General features: G+C 35.9%; 1 pseudogene; it reads left to right on the top strand.

Moving 5' to 3' along the window:
* The first annotated feature begins 7,067 nt into the window (after positions 1-7,067).
* LOC100354271 (thiopurine S-methyltransferase pseudogene) lies at positions 7,068-7,772 on the top strand (annotated as a pseudogene).
* Positions 7,773-11,059: the final 3,287 nt, after the last annotated feature.

The raw sequence follows: 11,059 nt of genomic DNA, 5'->3' as shown, positions 1-11,059 counted from the left end.
GACCCCAGAAGCACTAGTAATCCCAACCAAAATTGACAGTTGGGATTACACCAAGCTGAGAAGCTTCTTCACTGCAAAAGAAATACTCAGCAGAGTGAAGAGGCAATGGACAGAATGGGAGAAAATATTTGCAAACTTTGCAACTGATAAAGGGTTAACATTTCAGAATATATAAAGAACCCAAGAAATTCAATAACAGCAAAATAAACAATCCAGTTAAGAAATGGACAAAGGACTTGAACACACATTTTTCAGGAGAGAAAATTCAAATGGCCAACAGAGACTTGAGAAAATGCTCAGGAACACTATTCATCAGGCAAATGCAAATCAAAACCACAATGAGGTTTCATCTTACTTCAGTTAGAATGGTTCTTATACAGAAATCAACAAATGACAAATTCTGGTGAGGATGTGGAGAAAAAGGTATTCTGATCCACTGTTCATGGGAAGGTAAACTGGTGCAGCCACTGTGGAAGACAGTATGGAGATACCTCAGAAATGTGTATTGAAACCTTCCATATGATCCAGACATTTCATTCTTGGGAACTTACCCAAACCAAAATAAATCAGTATATGAAAGAGTACTCTGTACTCCCATGTTCATTGTGGCACAAATCACAATAGCTGAGATATGGAATCACCCCAGATGTCCAACAAGTGTTGATTGGATAAAGAAATGATGGTATATATATACCATGGAGTACTACTCAGCTGTGAAAAAGACAATGAAATCCTGTCTTTTGCAACAAGATGGTCACAACTGGAAACCATTATAATTAGTGAAATAAGTAGTTTCAACAAGACAGATATCATGTGTTTTCCCTGATCTGAGGTCACTAATAGAGTACCTGAAATGTAATGTATTGGAGTGAAATAGACATTTTGAGAATCAGTGATTTTTTATAATCCTTTGTCTCTTCCATTGAGGAACAGTGGTTTTTTTTGTTGTTGTTTTTCTTTGTTTATCTTCATATTATTTATTGAACTATTTTACTTAGAGTAGGGTTAACTACGTGATCATTAACATACTGCAAAAAGATTATTGTAAAAATTAAGAGTGGGAATCTGAGAGGAAGGGTTGGAGTGTGGGCGGAGGGGAGGGTGGGGGGAAGTGCCACTATGCTTCTAAATCTGTATATATGAAATGTATGAAACTTACATAAATTAAATAAAATAAAATAAGAAATGACATTACACACAATTCACAGAAAACAAAAAAAAATCAAAATAAATCAACATGGTGACAGTATCTCTTTGATACGACAGTTCATGTTCTTTGGAAATATACATAGTATAGGATTGGCGGAGCACATGGCAGTTCTGTTTCTAGTTTGTTAAGGAATCACCATACCATTATCCATAGTGGTTACACTAATTTACATTTCCACTAACAGCATATAAGAATTCCCCTTTCTCCACATCCTCACCAGCATTTGTTACCTTCTGTCTTATTTATTATAGTTACTTTAAGAGGGGTGAGATGATATCTCATTGTGTCTTTGTTATAAAAGTATATTAAAAGAAAAAGCCTAATATTTAAATTCTGTAGGATAAAATCCTAGAATATACAAATCTCATAAAAGATTTCATACTTGAAATAAAGATGAAAATTTTGTTCCTTCTTGCTATGAATAAAATTAATAAATTGGTTCACTCTTAGAATTAGCCTAACAAAATATTACTGAATTCAATGCACATTTACCTCTGTAGTTCATTCTATCAATATGTTCAGTGTATATCCATGTTACCCATGGTGCTGAGAAACATACAAGACAATTGTCAATTCTTATTAAATTTATTAAACTTTCTAATAAAAATTCCTGCTTCTATGAAATTTTAATTTGCACATCTACATTGGTAAAGGCAGGTGTGAGAGTGATGTGGGTAGAGGATTTGAAACTGGTAGAGATAGCAGGGAAATTGAAATTTGGAAATGCCTGAGCACCCGGATATCATATGTGTTTAAATAAATGCCACAAGGGAAGGGTTGTCATCTCCCAAACATTACTGGTAAGACCTTACTGTGAATGGGAATAAAGTCACCTGCCAAGATCCTTAAATATCTGATGCTGACTCACTTTGATGAAAGTACTGCTGGGGCTGAAGGTCCAAGGACAACACTGCATTTCTATAGGGATGAACTAAACACCCCCAGAACTCAAAGATATGGCAGGTAGGGCATTTTGGGGTTATTTATATGATGGCAGAGTGAATTTGTACAACCCTGTGCCCAGGATTTATCACAATGTTTATTCTCCTTGAAGATGAGATAAGAGCAAACAGGAGATTCCACCCTTGGGAATTCCACCCTCAACCTCATAAAAGTTTAGCACTTAGGGTGTTTACAAGCAGAGGAGTGGAGTAAAAGTAGTTGGTAAGTGGTGTGGTAAGCATGAATCTAAGAAGGATTCCGAACTTTTCACTCCCTGGTATCAACACCCCATACAATCCACTCATTGAACATGTGTGCTTGTGACATTCCTGGTGAGAGGCTGTGGTTAAAATAGCCCCTGTGATTAGGTTGCTTTTTACTCAGAGTTCGACAAAAGGAAAATTGCCATTAATGGGCCTCAACATGTGAGACTTTAAAAGTATGGGAAACATAAGAGACATTTTCCTATTGTGTGAGGTTCCATACTGTGAAAGGAAGTAGCTTCAAGTCAAGCACTGAAAGGTAGCTTCCAGAACCTGAGCAGTGGCCCTGGTTGACAGCTAGCAAGACAGGACATGATGATTTGAAAAAGTGAACAGCTCCTATTCATGCCAATGAGAGGGCAGTCACTATAAAATAAAGTTCAGCAACCAAATATTGATTGTATTTGGTATTGAGGAGAGTTTTATGAAAGGCTTAAACTCAAGTCTTCATCTTGGAAAATTTGAAGGAAATATCAATCTATTGTTCTGGTAAATATGAAAAAAAAAAAAACTTGGATTCCAGCTTTAAGGAAATAATTAGAAGAGAATGCCAAAAAGGTGGTGGTGGGGAGGTTTAAGGGCTTCATACTGTATGATCCTGAGTATGTGACATTCTAGAAAAGGCAGAAGTATAGAAACTGTAAAAGGACGAGGGGTTATTGGGGTTAGTGTGGAAGAAGGGATGAATAGACATAGCATTGAGAGTGTTAAGGACAGAGAAACTATTGTTAGGAAACTATAATGGTGTCTGTATGCCATTATCCATTTGTCAAAAGTCATGTAATATGCAACACCAAGAGGGAACACTAGGGTGCACTATGAATTTCGTGTATTAATGATGTGTCCATATAGATTTCATCAATTATAACAAATGTGCCACTCTGGTGGGAGATTTGAACAAAGGGGAAAATTATGGATGTGTGGGGTTAGGGAGGATGTTATATGGATAATCTGTGTACTTTCCTTTCAATTTTCCTGTAAACATAAAATTGCTCTAAGGATAGTCTTAAAATAGAGAATCAAGATCTCAAACACACAGTAACACAGAAATGAATTCTGCCAACAACAATGGATTTAGAAGAGGAACTCTGGATGAGACAGCAGCTCTGGCTGACACATTGATTCTACCTGGTGAGACCCTGAATTGAGGACCCAGTTAATCACTACCTGGATTCATTATCCACAGAAATCATCAAACATTGCTTTGGCTATTTGAGGCCTTTTGCATTTCCATGTGAATTTTGGGATTATATTTTCTATTTCTTTCATTAATGTTGCATTAATGTTTTGTGATTTCCTTTGTAGATATCTTCCACATACTTAGTTAAATTTATCTCAAGGTATTTAAGGTTTTTTTTTTTTTTTTTTTTTTTTTGTAGCTATTGTGAATGGGATTGATCGTACAACTCACACAGAAATATAAAAGAATCTGAATAGCCAAAGCAATCTGAAACAATTAAACAAAGTTGGAGTCAATACAGTATCAGGTTTCAGGATATACTACAGACCTAGTAAAATAAAAAAGTCCTGGTACTGCCCCCCCAAAAAAAGACCAATGGAACAGCACAGAAACCCCAGAAATGAATCCTTGCGTCTACAGCCAACTAATCTTTGGCAAATGAGCTAAGATCACTCCCTGGAGAAAAATACCCTCTTCAACAAATGATAATGGAAAAATCAGATTTCCATATGCATAATTGAAACAAAACCCCTACCTTATACCCTATACAAAAATCAACTCACAATGGATCAAAGATCGAAACCTAGGACCTAAAACCATCAAATTACTAGAGGAAAACTTAGCAGAAATATTGCAAGACATTGGCCTAGGTGAAGACTTCTTGGATAAGATCCCTGAAACAGTTCAATAAAAGCAAAAATAGACAAAGGGGATTATATCAAGCTGAGAAACTTTTCAGCAAAGGAAATAATCAACAAAGTGAAGAGGCAGCTGACAGAATGGGAGGAAAAATTAATAAACAATGCATAAAATAATGAGTAGCACTAATCTATAATAAGTAACTTTTAAGACAGAGACAGTGGGGCTAATATTGTGGCTTAGTGAATTAAGCCTCTGCCTGCAGTGTGGCATCCCATATGGGTGCTGGTTTGAGTCCCAAATGATCCACTTCCAATCCCGCTCCCTGCTAATGAGAAACTGACCCAAGTGCTTGGGCCCCTACATCTACATGGGTTATTTGGAAGAAGCTCCTGGCTCTTGTCTGGCCTGGCCCTGGCCGTTTCAGCCATTTGGGGGGTGAACCATCTGATGGAGGATCTCTTTCTTTCCCTCTCTCTCTAATTCTGCCTTTGGAATAAATAAAAAAATAAATCTTAAAAGATGACATAGAGATTATTCCCACCAGTGCAGCATGACTAACTATAAACTGCATGCATTAAGTCATTCTGACTGACTTCTGGCCTCCCTCTAATGATGCTAGCTGCTAGCATTTGTGGGTTTCTAAGAGTTTCCTGCTATACAGTACTGTTAATGGTAACTCTTGCCCAGTATGTTGCTTCCTACTCATGTAAGCCACGGCTGAAGTTTGGAAATTTTGCTTTCACTCACAAGTGCTCTCAATGGAACTCTCAGGCTACATAATAATGATTTTTTGTTTCGTTGCACCAGTTTGTCCTCTTTCTATTATTTACTCCAATGCAAACAAAGCATGAATAATACAACTTCAAATATTTTTATCCCTTCTATTTTCCTTATATTGTGAATTATTCCATCAGCTTATCCTTGTATGTTTTTGATTACTGATAAATTTTAAATATAAAATCATGAATTTATTTCTAACTTCTAATTAGGTACATTTTACTATCAAAATACTATACTGGGTGTAAATTTAATACTTTCTTTGAAGATTTGACTTCATAACTTTCATTATAGTTTGGCCTTCAGTCTCTTAAAAAAATCTTGGGTTTTCTGGGAGTAACCATATATTATCCAAAACACACTTTTGAAAGGACAAGAAGCCACTGCCAATAATACACTTGAATGACAGTTGTAAACCAAGACTCTTCCAGGAAAACTGTGATGTATGATGCATGTGGTGATAACTCTTTACCCCTTGTAAGGTAAGAAACTTGATGAATATTTGCATATATATATATATATATGGCAAACAACTTAATTATCCTTTTCCATCTGAATCTGAATGTTCCTCCTATACCACTTTTTTAGCATCCAGTGCCCTCTTAGGCCTATTGTATAGCTTTCCCAATAAACAGTAGAAATGACAACTGTTACAGATCAATTCACATCACTTTTATGGGAGAATTTTGGCTTATTCTATATATAATTCTTTCTACTGTGAATAATTAACAACATATAACCAATAACAGATAAATAAATTTGGGTGCTTACTCTTTCATAAACTCTTCACTAGTAGAATATTATTTTAATAGAGATTGTGTTGTAAACATCTGTCATATAGTTGCTACCTCACCACCCATTTTTCAACCTTTTGTAAGTTATTAAAGCTAGTTATACTCCATTATCTTTGGTCTAGTTAAAGCTTCCTGCCTGGTGTGGTTGTTCATGATATAGCCTTCTTGTTTCTCATTTCATAGACCCAAAACCCAACCCATACCGCAACAGACCTAATGGTCATCATCAGAGTCATGTACATAATAAGTTTTTCTCTCTATGCACATTTTCACTCAAAATAGCTGATCCTTCTCAGAAAAACCTAAGGGATAATGCCTTTTTTTTTTTTATTTTTATAAAGGCAAAATCCCATAGGTTCTCTCTTGCACTCCCCACCCACTAGTTGAGCCCTCTATTTCTCCCCATTTCTTTTGGCTTCCTTTCAGCACATTTAGTGTCTCTGGGACCTGAGAGTAATACATTTCTTCTCTTTTGTGCATTTTAGTTTTACTCACTCATTGTGTCTCACCTGACACACATAAACTCAAACCTAGCTTTCTACCTAGTCAGGGCTCTCCTAGCGAATGACTCTTGACTTATGGCCTCTATCAAGAGATAGACATCAAGGCCAAAATAGAAAGAAATGACAGAAGGGTTTATTCTTCTATCGTTAACTGCCATTGCCCAGAAAGAGTTATGATAGTTAATGCTGAAAATAAATTGGTGAGGAAAATCAAGGTCTTCTTCAATTTTATCAGTAGTCATTAGGTCTGTTGAGGGTAAATCACTGACTCTACGTGCAATGTTCTTGAATCAAAATTTCAGCTGAGGGTTCTGGGGAGGGAACAACAGAGGCCAATCCTGTGCAAAGACATTGGAGACATCCGCCTGTGAGACAAAGGTGTCCGAAAAACTTTAGATTATGCAAAAATTTAACTTTTTAAAAAAGATTTATTTATTTGAAAGGCAAAGTTACAAGGAGGCAGAAGCAGAGAGAGGGAGAGTCTTCCATTCACTAGTTCACTCTCCAAATGGTCGCAATGGCTAGAGCTGGGCTGATACGAAGCCAGGAGCCAAGAGCTTCTTCCAGTCTCCTGTGTAGGTACAGGGGCCAAGTACTTGGGTCATCTTTCACTGCCTTCCCAGGCACATTAGCAGGGAGCTGGATCCCAAGTGGAGCAGCAGGGACTTGAACCAGTGCCCATTTGGGATGCTGATACTGCAGACAGTGGTTTTACCAGCTATGCCATAGCACCTGCCCCAGCTTAACTTGATATTAATGAGAACCTCAATACTGAAGCACAGTAAGACAGTACTAACTGTGGAAGAATGGTTAAGACAAGTGGGTGACCTGCAAAATTACCTTTCACCTAGTACAAGGACATAAGCTTTTAAAGAAGCATCTGGATGCCTTTCTGAAAGGCAGAGTAGATTGAGGGCATTTTTTCTCTTCATGGAAAAGCAGTAGAGAGGAAATGTTTTGCAGATCAGGGACACAGTGTACTTGGTGTGGAAATCGGTGAACTTGAGTTTCAGGACTTTTTCACAGGGCAAAATATTTCTTACTCAGAAGACCCAATCACGGAAATTTTGGAGCCAAAGTGTTGAAGAGTTCAGTAGGGAATATTTCATTACATTTTTTCAGTTTTTATTTTTATCTCCCCAGAGGAAATATTGATGAATTTGACAAGATTTGGGACAGAGGAATATTAGTGGTCATTAATCCAGGTGATTGAAAAATGCTATGCAGATATAATGTTGTCCCTACTGAGAAGAGGGCTTCACTAACTCCTTTCTTATGATTCAACAAAACACATAGGCCCACCATTTTATGTTCATGATGCTGAAATTAAAAAGGTTGTTTGACACAAAATGCCATATTCATTGTCTTGAGAAGCCTGATGGTCTTGATGAGTGACATAAAAATTCAGGAACTGACCACATTTTTCAAAGTTATATCTACTTACAGAAGTTAGTCAAGTAAAAATTGAGTGTTATCAACATGGTTTTGAATTTTCAAGCAACTGAAAATTATAGTAATATCTTAAAATATAATGAATATTTTGTGCAAATTATAAATCATATAATAAATCTTTGCTCAAAAATACATGTAACTCTTTAGAAGAAAAAACAAACAAAAATGTTTAATTGGCTAGTTTGGAGAGGACAGTATGTATGAGGGCAAAAGATTATATGTAGCTGTGTTTTACAGATTGCATGAGCCTTTTTAGGGATAGTATGTATTACTTGCATAATTAAGTAATAAAATAAAAATGCAATTGCACACAACTTAAATACAAGCACAGGTATTGCATTGTGGCATAGAGGATTAAGACAACACTTGGAACTCCAGCATCCCACCCTGAAGTACAGGTTCAAGTCCTGGTTGTGCTGTGTTCAGAGTGGTCCAAAAATAATATAAATTAGCTTTTATCATAAATCTTCACCTTATACTCAAATAGTCATATCTCTTTGATATATTTTTTCCACATATAACTTTATACATAATAGAATCAAGAAACAGATATTTTAATTTAGCAAACTAATACATGTGGAACAACATCTTTCCTTGAAACTGAATTTAAATTTTTAACACTTTTTTTGAAAAAAAAAAAAAAGCTGACTGGAAAGCAGGAAAATAATTTTAAGAGATAAAAGATAGGAAAGTAATATCTAAAGGAAGCAAGAAAATGCTTCAATAAAATAATTAATACATGACAAATACAACTGCATAGTTCACTATAAGTAAGCTTTAATTCTGAAACAGTAAGGTGAAGGGTGATAAACTGAATTACTTCATATTTTCAATATATTATTTCAGATTGCCATTTTCATCCATACTGTAGTTGCATGGACAGTTGTCATTTCTGGCTATAGTACATGGACAAAATAGAGTCCTTTCAAATGAACACTAAACTTCTAAAGCAAAGGAACTGATTCAAAGATATGCAAATGAAGACTATAGGAATGCAGGAATGTGTATTGCCTTTAAAAATGCAAGTGGGGGCCAGTACTGTGTCATAAAGACATCACCTCCAATATCTATGCCAGCATCCTTATGGGCACGCCAGTTGGATTCCAGGCTTCTCCACTTCCAATCCAGCTCCCTGCTAATGCACCTGGGAAAGCAGTGCTTGGGCCCCTGTACCCATGTGGAAGAACTGGAAAAAGCTCCTGGATCCTAGCTTCAGATGGGCCCAGCTCCAGCCATTGTGGCCATTTGGGGAATGAACCAGCAGACTGAAGATCTCTCTCTCTCTCTCTCTGTAACTCTTTCAAAAAGAAATAAAAAAAAAAAATCCCTCTTCAACTTCTGAGACACACTGACACACACACACACACACACACAGAGAGACTAAAATAAAAAAGTGAAAGTGATAGTGTATTTCTCCCATAATTCCAGGTGTGAGGAATCACAGGATCATAACTTCAGAATAAATAATTCTAAAACTTCAGTCCTTATAAAAAGTATTACAGGGGTCAGCGCTGTGGCATAGTGGGCTCTCTACCTCCGGCATCCCATGTAGATGCTAGTTTCTGTCCTGGCTGTTCCTTCTGCCATCCAGCTCTCTGCTTATGGATTATGAAAGCAGTGGGAGATGACCCAAGTGCTTGGGCCCCTACACCCACATGGAAGACCCAGAAGAAGCTCCTGTCTTTGGATCGGCTCAGCTCTGGCCACTGGGGTCATTTGAGGAGTGAACCAGTGGATGGAAGACCTTTCTCTCTGTCTCTCTCTCTCTCATTTTATATACACAAATGGACTTCAGGAAATGTTTACATTTTTATCTTATCAATATTTTGTGTCTAAATATTCACCAGTATTTTTAAAGATATTCAGGTATAGGCTGGTATAAAGAGATTAAACCATATTTTATTTTTAGAATATATTATCATTTTATATAAAATACCGAAAATTATGGAATAATATGATTATGGTAAAATATCATTCTAATGATTTCTGTCTCATCAATTTTACACTTGCAACTTCCCTATGATTTAAGAAGGAACAGGTAGAATAAAAGTGGAAAGTAATTTAAAGGGAAAATAATCCCTATTATATATCCAAGCTAGACAGCTTAAATTGAAAAAAAAAGGTAAAATGACATTACGTAGAGTATCTTTTTTATGTTTAAAATTCTTCACAGAATAGGAGTTGATATAAAAAATAGATAACACATGCCTCAGGCTTTTATAAGTGAGAATTAATTAAATAAATACACATATTTTAACCTCTCACATTTGGGTAATTCTTCATTATAATACTGAGAATATGAAAATCAAGTTAAATAATGATAGTAATTTAAAATATTATTAACACAAAATGCCACACAATTGTTTCAAATGTTTGAAATCTTTGAATTACAGTACATATGAAATAGCCAACAATTAAGTAACAAATTATTTGTTTTGTCAAATCATTCCATTCCTAGAATTTAACAACAAAAGACAACATCAAATATTACAAACTTTTTCATATGAAAAAAACTACATGCCCTATATGGAACATCATAGAAAGATCTAGTAGTATGTCTTATTATGTAAAATCTTGCTAATTCTTATTAAACTGAAATGTGAAAAGAAAGCTAACTGCATCCTCTATAGAAATATATCTATTCTTTAAGGTAATATGTGACTTGAATCTTAAACTGATAATTGTATTGACATGTAACACATGCCATATAAAATATCTTTCAGAATTCTAAATTTACATTACATTCACAGACATGGACAAAATTAGCATACAGCATTTTATGTTAAATAGAAATAGACCTACAACTACTTGTTCTAAGATAAATAAAACTCTGTAATTCCTTTTCACTTTTATTTCTTCACAGAATACTTCTTCATCATTAAGAGTAAGAAAGTGCTGGAATTGGCGCTGTAGCATAGTGGGTAAAGCTGCTGTCTGCAACACCAGCATATGGTGTGCCAGTTCGTCCCAACTGTTCCACTTCTGATCTAGCTCCCTGCTAATGGCCTGGGAAAAGCAGCAGAAAGTGGCTCAGGCATGCGCCCTTGCTAGCTATGTGAGGGACTTGGAAGAACCTGGCTCCTGGCTTTCGTCTGGCTCAGCCTCGGCCATTGTGGCCATCTGGGTGGTGAACCAGCAGATGGAATATCTCTCTCTCTCTAATTCTGACTTCAAATAAATAAATCTTAAAAAGAAAATGAGAAATTGCTTACATATATTTGGACTTTATTTATTATATCATTAGCAAGTAATAAACATAATAAAATTAAATAATAATATAAAAGGTATGTAAATGT

Source organism: Oryctolagus cuniculus, chromosome 11 (assembly GCF_051225735.1).
Source record: "Oryctolagus cuniculus isolate XC-2025 breed Fujian yellow rabbit chromosome 11, ASM5122573v1, whole genome shotgun sequence".
NCBI lineage: Eukaryota > Metazoa > Chordata > Mammalia > Lagomorpha > Leporidae > Oryctolagus > Oryctolagus cuniculus.
The sequence above is the reverse complement of the archived record's forward strand: the minus strand, read 5'-3'. Positions and strand labels throughout refer to the sequence as shown.